The sequence below is a fragment of the Xenopus laevis genome, chromosome 3L (genome assembly GCF_017654675.1).
Source record: "Xenopus laevis strain J_2021 chromosome 3L, Xenopus_laevis_v10.1, whole genome shotgun sequence".
NCBI lineage: Eukaryota > Metazoa > Chordata > Amphibia > Anura > Pipidae > Xenopus > Xenopus laevis.
In genome coordinates, this window is record NC_054375.1 from 123182552 (window position 1) to 123193348 (window position 10797).

Sequence of the window (10797 nt, forward strand, 5' to 3'; positions counted from 1 at the left end):
CATATATGTCCGAAAAGTGCACTTCTTCAGCTATTCAAAGATGCGATTGTTGCTTTTCTACACGGAAAATTGTGGGCGCAGTCATTCGGAGAAGTCAGCGATTTGGTCTGAAATAAATGAAAAAAGAGTTCCAAAGTTAGATTTCTCCCTAAGTTTCCATGGCAACTAACAAAAACCTGCTCAATAACAATCTGCAGGTTCCCCTGAATAGAACGATACCCCATATGTATGGATAAACATAGAGAGGCAGCCCCCAAACACCCTAAAACAGGAGCAACACATAAGGGTAATTGCAGTTGAAAATCTGGGGGCTGCTCTCTATGTGTACTACTTGTAGTTTTTCAGTCTAAACACCCCCCAAACTGTAAAATAACCCCTACAAACCATATATGTCCAAAAAGTACACTTCTTCACCTATTCAAAGATGCCATTCTTGCTTTTCTACATGGAGGATTGGGTCCGCAGTCGTTCATAGAAGTCAGCGATTTGGTCTGAAATAAAGGAAAAAAGAGTTACAAAGTTCAATTTCTCCCTAAGTTTCCATGGCAACTAAAAAAAACCTGCTCAATGACAATCTGCAAGTTCTCCTGAATAGAACAATACCCCATATGTTTGGATAAACATAGAGACGCAGCCGCAAAACACCCCAAAACAGGAGCAACGCATAAGGGCAATTGCAGTTGAAAATCTGGGGGCTGCGCTCTATGTGTACTACTTGTAGTTTTTCAGTCTAAACACCCCCCAAACTGTAAAATAACCCCTGCAAACCATATATGTCCGAAAAGTACACTTCTTCACCTATTCAAAGATGCCATTCTTGCTTTTCTACATGGAGGATTGGGTCCGCAGTCGTTCGTAGAAGTCAGCGATATGGTCTGAAATAAAGGAAAAAAGAGTTACAAAGTTCGATTTCTCCCTAAGTTTCCATGGCAACTAAAAAAAACCTGCTCAATGACAATCTGCAAGTTCTCCTGAATAGAACAATACCCCATATGTATGGATAAACATAGAGACGCAGCCCCCAAACACCCCAAAACCGGAGCAACGCATAAGGGCAATTGCAGTTGAAAATCTGGGGGCTGCGCTCTATGTGTACTACTTGTAGTTTTTCAGTCTAAACACCCCCCAAACTGTAAAATAACCCCTACAAACCATATATGTCTGAAAAGTACACTTCTTCACCTATTCAAAGAAGCCAGTCTTGCTTTTCTACATGGAGGATTGGGTCCGCAGTCGTTCGTAGAAGTCAGCGATTTGGTCTGAAATAAAGGAAAAAAGAGTTACAAAGTTCAATTTCTCCCTAAGTTTCCATGGCAACTAAAAAACACCTGCTCAGTGACAATCTGCAAGTTCTCCTGAATATAACAATACCCCATATGTATGGATAAAAATAGAGACGCAGCCCCCAAACACCCCAAAACAGGAGCAACGCATAAGGGCAATTGCAGTTGAAAATCTGGGGGCTGCGCTCTATGTGTACTACTTGTAGTTTTTCAGTCTAAACACCCCCCAAACTGTAAAATAACCCCTACAAACCATATATGTCCGAAAAGTACACTTCTTCACCTATTCAAAGAAGCCAGTCTTGCTTTTCTACATGGAGGATTGGGTCCGCAGTCGTTCGTAGAAGTCAGCGATTTGGTCTGAAATAAAGGAAAAAAGAGTTACAAAGTTCGATTTCTCCCTAAGTTTCCATGGCAACTAAAAAAAAACCTGCTCAATGACAATCTGCAAGTTCTCCTGAATAGAACAATACCCCATATATATGGATAAACATAGAGACGCAGCCCCCAAACACCCCAAAACAGGAGCAACGCATAAGGGCAATTGCAGTTGAAAATCTGGGGGCTGCGCTCTATGTGTACTACTTGTAGTTTTTCAGTCTAAACACCCCCCAAACTGTAAAATAACCCCTACAAATCATATATGTCCGAAAAGTACACTTCTTCACCTATTCAAAGATGCCATTCTTGCTTTTCTACATGGAGGATTGGGTCCGCAGTCGTTCGTAGAAGTCAGCGATTTGGTCTGAAATAAAGGAAAAAAGAGTTACAAAGTTCAATTTCTCCCTAAGTTTCCATGGCAACTAAAAAAAACCTGCTCAATGACAATCTGCAAGTTCTCCTGAATATAACAATACCCCATATGTATGGATAAACATAGAGACGCAGCCCCCAAACACCCCAAAACAGGAGCAACGCATAAGGGCAATTGCAGTTGAAAATCTGGGGGCTGCGCTCTATGTGTACTACTTGTAGTTTTTCAGTCTAAACACCCCCCAAACTGTAAAATAACCCCTACAAACCATATATGTCCGAAAAGTACACTTCTTCACCTATTCAAAGAAGCCAGTCTTGCTTTTCTACATGGTGGATTGGGTCCGCAGTCGTTCGTAGAAGTCAGCGATTTGGTCTGAAATAAAGGAAAAAAGAGTTACAAAGTTCAATTTCTCCCTAAGTTTCCATGGCAACTAAAAAAAACCTGCTCAGTGACAATCTGCAAGTTATCCTGAATAGAACAATACCCCATATATATGGATAAACATAGAGACGCAGCCCCCAAACACCCCAAAACAGGAGCAACGCATAAGGGCAATTGCAGTTGAAAATCTGGGGGCTGCGCTCTATGTGTACTACTTGTAGTTTTTCAGTCTAAACACCCCCCAAACTGTAAAATAACCCCTACAAACCATATATGTCCGAAAAGTACACTTCTTCACCTATTCAAAGATGCCATTCTTGCTTTTCTACATGGAGGATTGGGTCCGCAGTCGTTCGTAGAAGTCAGCGATTTGGTCTGAAATAAAGGAAAAAAGAGTTACAAAGTTCAATTTCTCCCTAAGTTTCCATGGCAACTAAAAAAAACCTACTCAATGACAATCTGCAAGTTCTCCTGAATAGAACAATACCCCATATGTATGGATAAACATAGAGACGTAGCCCCCAAACACCCCAAAACAGGAGCAACGCATAAGGGCAATTGCAGTTGAAAATCTGGGGGCTGCTCTCTATGTGTACTACTTGCAGTTTTTCAGTCTAAACACCCCCCAAACTGTGAAATAACCCCCACAAACCATATATGTCCGAAAAGTACACTTCTTCACCTATTCAAAGATGCCAGTCTTGCTTTTCTACATGGAGGATTGTGTCTGCAGTCATTCGTAGAAGTCAGCGATTTGGTCTGAAATAAAGGAAAAGAGAGTTACAAAGTTCGATTTCTCCCTAAGTTTCCATGGCAACTAAAAAAAACCTGCTCAATGACAATCTGCAAGTTCTCCTGAATAGAACAATACCCCATATGTATGGATAAACATAGAGACGTAGCCCCCAAACACCCCAAAACAGGAGCAACGCATAAGGGCAATTGCAGTTGAAAATCTGGGGGCTGCTCTCTATGTGTACTACTTGTAGTTTTTCAGTCTAAACACCCCCCAAACTGTGAAATAACCCCCACAAACCATATATGTCCGAAAAGTACACTTCTTCACCTATTCAAAGATGCCATTCTTGCTTTTCTACATGGAGGATTGTGTCTGCAGTCGTTCGTAGAAGTCAGCGATTTGGTCTGAAATAAAGGAAAAGAGAGTTAAAAAGTTCGATTTCTCCCTAAGTTTCCATGGCAACTAAAAAAACCTGCTCAATGACAATCTGCAAGTTCCCCTGAATAGAACGATACTCCATACGTATGGATACACATAGAGACGCAGCCACCGAACACCCCAACACAGGCACAATGCATAATATTGGGGATGTGAATTTATGTGCAGTTCTCAACTCTTTTCATTCTAAACTGCCCCTTACCTGTGAAATAACTCCCACAAGCCATCTATTTCCTAAAAGTACACTTCTTCAGCTTTTCAAAGATGCCATTCTTTCTTTTCTACACAGAGAATTGTGGCTGCAGTTCTTTGTAGAAGACAGCGATTTGGTCTGAAATAAAGGAAAAGAGAGTTACAAAGTTCGATTTCTCCCTAAGTTTCCATGACAACTAACAAAAACCTGCTCAATGGCAATCTGCAAGTTCCCCTGAATAAAACGATACCCCATATGTATGGATACACATAGAGACGCAGCCACCCAACACCCCAACACAGGCACAATGCATAATATTCGGGCTGTGAAGTTATGTGAATGCATCCATATTTTATCCTAAACTGTCCCTAAACAATAAAATAACCCCCACAAACTATAGATTTCTTGAAAATAAACACCTTCAACTATTCAGAGATGCCATTCCTGCTTTACTACGTGGATAATTGTGGCCACAATCCTTTGTAGAACTCAGTGCTTTGGTCTGAAATAAAGGAAAAGACAATTTACAAAGTTAGATTTATACCCAATAATTTTGGGACTACTCTGATGGATCTGCATCTGGGCCCCACTACCCCAAAAATATATTTCACTCACCCTTTTCGATTTATTGGAGCGTCTGAGTTTCATCTGTCCTGTTGTGCAACGACTTCATCTGTCCTGTTGTGCTTCTTCCTACACTTCACCAATGACAAAATCTGTACCACATTTGCAAATATATTTACCAACAGAATCCATAGTAATCATGCAAAAAATGTAGGATAGGAAGGAGCATTACAATCCGCAGACTTGGCTGCAAAATACCTTTATTGTCACAACATGTTTCGGATCATCATGGATCCTCACTTGAAAAAGGATCCATGATGATCCGAAACATGCTGTGACAATAAAGGTATTTTGCAGCCAAGTCTGCGGATTGTAATGCTCCTTCCTATCCTACATTTTTTGCATGAGTAAAAGTTTGGCCTGGCTGGTGTGGCCTGAGTAGGAAAGTGAGCTACACAGGTGGAGATCGTTTGGACAAAACTTAATTTTTGCAAGAATCCATAGTACATTTGACCCATAAATTATGCAAGTGTCCTAAGAAGTGCACACCAGAAGTTTGTAAAAAAGCTGGTGCCCTACTGGTGGCAGACATGGCACGTGATCAAAGTACTATTCCTATTCAGAGAGCCACTGCAACTTGTCCAACCTAAGTACAAAAAAAATGGATTGTTCCAACCACAACTTTTCGGGAAAAAGATTCTGAATGCCTACACTATAAACAATTCTAAATGGAAGACCATAGTGTTCCGCCACCCTGTGCTCAAAAACCGAAAACTGAAGACATGCTACCCACAAATCCAGAGATGCCTAAATCTACAAAAACAAATGCAAATGTTGCCCAGAAATACAGACAAAACTATAGATAAATGCGCTGATAGAGGAGCTTTTGAGGTGCCAGTAAAAAAAAAAACTTGTGGCATCAGCATTAGAGATGCACATCATCCCATGTATTCATCACACACCACAAGTTCTATCGTGCGCCCTCTCGACCAACCAGCACCTCAGTTTGCTATAGCACCAGCGCAATACAAATGCTATCCATAAAACTACAACTGGCCTAAAGCACCATAGCTCAACACAAAAGCTGAATGCATAGACTAAGAACAAACCTACATACAATTGTTTTTACTGCTACACTGCACAAAAAAATTGCTCACCCTGTGCCAAATTCTACACCATAAATCACTACCAAGATCACTACTATACAGAAAAAAAATGCCAACTTTTGCATCGTCAAACTTTTTTTATCAATATCTATAGATTACCAATATCTATAACCTAGTTATAAGCCAAGTAGGTACCTGCCAAAATGTTAAATCTCAAGGGGGGCTTGAATCTGAAAAACCACTGCACAAAACAAAAGAAATGCACATCATTTTGCCAGCACATATAACCAGTTATTGCTAGTTCATGCATAAAAACCTAGAGCGTGAAATGTTAGAACTCGATGGGGGGCTTGAATCCAAAAAACCACTGCACAAAACACAAAAAAGCGCATCATTCTGCCAGCACACCTAACCAATTATCGCTAGCGTGTGCATAAAAACCTAGAGCGTAAAATGTTAGATCTCAATAAGGGGCTTGAACCTGAAAATAAAGAACAAAGAAGGACCGCTACTGCTCACCGCTCTTGCCTATATCCAGGTGCTCAGTCAAACAGTGTCCCCACTGTGGACGCTACAAAACTCGACAGACAGGCGGCACTTCTGGAATAGGTTTATTGGGGTTGCTGCTGTAAAAACCTAACGCGTTTCGGGAGTAGATCCCTTAGTCATAGGACCTATGACTAAGGGATCTACTCCCGAAACACGTTAGGTTTTTACAGCAGCAACCCCAATAAACCTATTCCAGAAGTGCCGTCTGTCTGCGGAGTCTTGAACCTGAAAAACCACTGCACAAAATACAAAAGAAAAAGCACATCGTTTTGCCAGCACACCTAACCAGTTATTGCTAGCGTGTGCATAGACACCTAGCGTGTGAAATGTTATATCTCAAAAGGGGCTTGAACCTGAAAAACCACTGCACAATCACAACTTCAAAAAAACACGAAATAAAAAGCATCACTTTGCCAGCATGTGCATAAAAACAGAGCATGCCAAGTTTACTACATCCTTTTACCACCAACAAACCCAGAGAACCCTAACCTACCAACACAACTCATGGCCTCTCGTAGTGTACCACAGTGTGGTACACCTCAAAACAGGGTTGGAAACACAAAGCAGGCTTGCTAGGACACTTGGGACAAAAATATCGCACATCTTTTCGAACACCCCTGGAACGGCAAACCTTACAAGTTCTCTGGGCATATCTTTTATTAGGAGTTGGTGGAATTTGTGCAATGAAATGCTTACCCACCATTCGGGCAACATTGTCATTGCCAGGCATTTCTGGAACCTCCTGTACATCACCAAACAAAAGGGCAGGGAGCAGTTGCAGCAGATAATTGTATAAAGACAATTTTGGGCCTGGTACTGCCGCCTTGTAAACGACATAGGAATTATAAAGGGCCATTTGAATCATGTAAATTGCTGCTTTTTTGTACCAGGCCCTGGTTTTTCTGGTGGCGTCATAGTAAGTTTGAATTTGGTCTGTTTTATCAACGCCACCCATATGCTTACTATATTCTTTACAACAGAGTGGCTTTGATTTTGCGGGCCTGCCACGTCTGTGTTGGACAACTACACTCTCATTGTGGATAGTAGTAAGCATACAAACATTTTTTGTGTCTGCAAATTTTAGTGCCAGGAGCTCATCACTTCTAAGAGCATAAACTTCTCCACGTTTTAATTTCTTTTGCACCAGTTCCTTAGGCAGTCCTTTGCGGTTTTGCCTAACGGTGCCACAGGCTGGGGTGTCCAACCAGTAAAGCGTTCTAAATAAGGGGATGCTAGTGTAGAAGTTATCCACGTATAAGTGGTAACCTCGGCCCAACAGTGGAGATATGAGCTCCCAGACAATTTTACCACTGGCAGTCAAATCAAGGGGACAACCGGGGGGGTCCAAATTAGTGTCCTTTCCCTCATAGAACATGAAAGAATTAGTATAGCCCGTGCTGCTTTCGCAGAGTTTGTAAAATTTCATCCCATAGCGAGAACGCTTACTAGGGATGTATTGGCGGAATCTTAGGCGCCCTTTGAAGAGCAAAAGGGACTCGTCCACACATATATTTTGGGAGGGGGTGTAGACCTCTGCGAAGCGCTGAGACAGGCTATCTATAAGGGGCCTCAATTTGTAAAGCCTGTCGTGACCGGGCTCATTAGGGGGAACAGCCGCTGCATTGTTGCTAAAATGAAGAAACCGCAGTAAAATTTGGTAGCGGTTTCTTGGCATAACGGCTGAAAAAAGAGGGATGGAAAGGACTGTAGTGGTATCCCAGTATGAAGCTAAGGTATTGCGTTCTACGAGTCCCATTGCCAATGTGAGCGCCAGGAATCTTTTGATTTCATTTACAGTAGTGGGATACCACGCCTGGGCTCTTGAATACCCTGGTAAAGGGTGGCTGGCAAGATACTGCTCAGCGTATAAATTTGTGTACTGGACCATGTCCTGTAGGATGGCCTCTGTGATAAAAAGATTGAAGAAATCTATGATTTGAAAGTTAGTGGTGTCCACCTTGACGCCCGCGACTGCAGTGAATGGGGGAATTTCGGGGGCATAATTACAGGGAGGCCCCCACATAGGCGCTCCAACTGCTGCATCATCACTACCCTCACCCTCTTCAACCTCCATGGGTGCATCTGGCACACTGCCACCAGCCTCTGCCTCTGCCTCTTCCTCTGCTTCTTCAGCAGTAAGCGTGCTGCCACTACTAGCCTCTGCGCTAATAGTGCTGCTATCACCAATCTCTGATTCCTCACTAGAGTCATCAGATGGGACATACTCAGAATCGGAATTACTAAATTCCTCTGAGCTGGAGTCCTCGCAATACCTAGCCGCTTCCTCAGCGGTATAAAACCGTTTGGCCATTGTGCCAGAAATTTACAGACAACTACAAAGCTAAGAATCAATAGGCAAGTCAAACAAATAAAAAAAAAAGCTAATACAATCAACCACAAGAAAAAAAAAAAAAAAGCAAGCCAGCAAGATGACTGAGACCCCTGCTAATATAAACAACCAGAAGAAAAAAAAAAAGCAAGGCTGCAAGATATGACCAACAGTTAACCCCTGCTAACAGAAACAACCAGAAAAAAAAAAAAAGCAAGGCTGCAAGATATGACCAACAGTTAACCCCTGCTAACAGAAACAACCAGAAGAAAAAAAAAAAGCAAGGCTGCAAGATATGACCAACAGCTAACCCCTGCTAACAGAAACAACCAGAAGAAAAAAAAAAAGCAAGGCTGCAAGATATGACCAACAGTTAACCCCTGCTAATATAAACAACCAGAAGAAAAAAAAAAGCAAGGCTGCAAGATATGACCAACAGTTAACCCCTGCTAACAGAAACAACCAGAAGAAAAAAAAAAAGCAAGGCTGCAAGATATGACCAACAGTTAACCCCTGCTAACAGAAACAACCAGAAGAAGAAAAAAAAGCAAGGCAGCAAGATATGACCAATACAAACAAGCAGAAGGAAAAAACCTTGAGCTTGAACAAATGAACCTTATGGAATGCTATGGAATAAAGATATGGCACAGTTTACAATCCACGTAATCCCTGACTTTCTGGAACAATCACCTAAAATCAGAAAACAGAATAAGACCACTAAATGGTGTCACAGCAAAGGGAACTATCTTTTGGGGCACTAAACAAGCAATAAAGTGTGCAATAAACAGTGCAAAGAAAACTCCTGAAAAATCACTAAAATGCAACACTACTCAAAGCAATAAAAGAACAGCGAATACACTAAAATCAGCGGTCAAGGGTCCTAGATTCACTAGTGACCTACAAAGGGAACTTTTTCGGGGGAACTAAGCAAGCAGTAAAAACAGCTAAAGCAATAAAAAAACTGTTATTGGAGTGAAATTGGTGGTCAGAACTATAGATCCACCAGCGTCACTGCAAATGGAAAGTTTTTTGGGGAACTAAACTAGCAGCAAAGAACAATGCAAAGGGTAAACGTAATAAAACCACCAAAAGCAATACAGTGAACAGTTATTTGGGTAGGGGAAAACTTTTCTAGAAAACTAAACCAGCAGTAAAGAAAAATATAAAGAATAAACGTAATAAAATCACTAAAAGCAATAAAATGAAGTTATTGGAGTGAAATCGGTGGTCAGAAATCTAGATCCACCAGCGTCACTGCAAACAGAAACGGATGAGAACAAAACAAGTAATAGCGCAATAAAAGTGCAATAAAATCACAAACCAATGATGAAAATGGCCAAAAAACAGTAAAACGCAATCAAATCAGAGCAGAAATAAAGTTTGAGCAACAAATAAAGACAAATGACTAAAGAAATCAAAGTAAAAAATAAGTAGAGATAAAAAGTAAGAAAGTAAGTGTGTAAGTGTGAGTGTGTGTGTGTGAGTGTGTGTGTGTGAGTGTGTGAGTGTGGGAGTGTGAGTGTGAGCTTGGCAAAGTTGCCTGTAAGTGTGCTAAGGCCAAAGACAGAAGAAAAAAAAAGATTTTTTTTTTTTAGAGAGAATATGTAAAGTAAAGGGTGTAGAGAGGTGCAGTTCAGCTCACAATGTTGAATCCAGGCAATCCAGGCGACCAATCCAGCGATCAAAGCTCAGACAGGCAGCAGGGGGAACTCCAGCAACCATAAGTGCGCAGCAGGAGGGAAGGTGTGACAGTTGGGGGGAGTTATTTATAGGGGGAGCAGTGGAGACGTCATCAGTGTGCTCCTCGTGGTCTCCACTGCTCCCATTGGCTGCCTGCAACGATCGACGAAGGGATCCGGTAAGTGGACCGCCTCTGCTCGTTGCCTAGGGGGATCTGTGCCTGTTAGAAGCGATGCGCCGTTTTTTTTTGCGCATCGCTTCCTGGCCTGGGGGAAATGCTGCAGAACGTAGAATCTACGTTCTGTGGCATTTCAAGTTACTTTGCCTCAGAACGTAGATTCTACGTTCTGTGGCACTTAAAGGGTTAAACTTCAGCTTTGGAAAATTATCAAATAAAAAACATGCAAAGTAATTAAAAAAAAGTCTGCGAAACAATCTGAAAACAACTGAACTAAAAAAAACTTGTTTAGAAGGTGAACAACGCATTTAAAAGCCCCAGAAAATGTCCTTACAACACATCAAATTATATATTTATTATGCCGTTACTGTTTTATAAGAATTTGTTACAGTATATCTAACAGCATGCAGGTAAGGACCATGGGAAATATACTACATACTAATAAATAAAACGTATTTAGAAAAGCAATAAACATAGTACTGATTCAGAAAATAACCAGGTTGTTCCTTCTTGCCCCTGGATTAATATGGCAATATACAACCCTTTCAAGCATTAATATAAAAAATTATTTATTGTAATTTTTTGGGAGTTCACCAATCT

General features: G+C 41.3%; 1 long non-coding RNA gene across 1 annotated transcript; it reads right to left on the minus strand.

Moving 5' to 3' along the window:
* LOC121401174 lies at positions 1–3533 on the minus strand. The gene is made up of 2 exons (XR_005966158.1): positions 3488–3533; positions 1–107 (listed from the first exon to the last, which is right to left on the minus strand). It is a non-coding gene; the product is annotated as an uncharacterized LOC121401174 (long non-coding RNA).
* Between the last annotated feature and the right edge of the window lie 7264 nt (positions 3534–10797).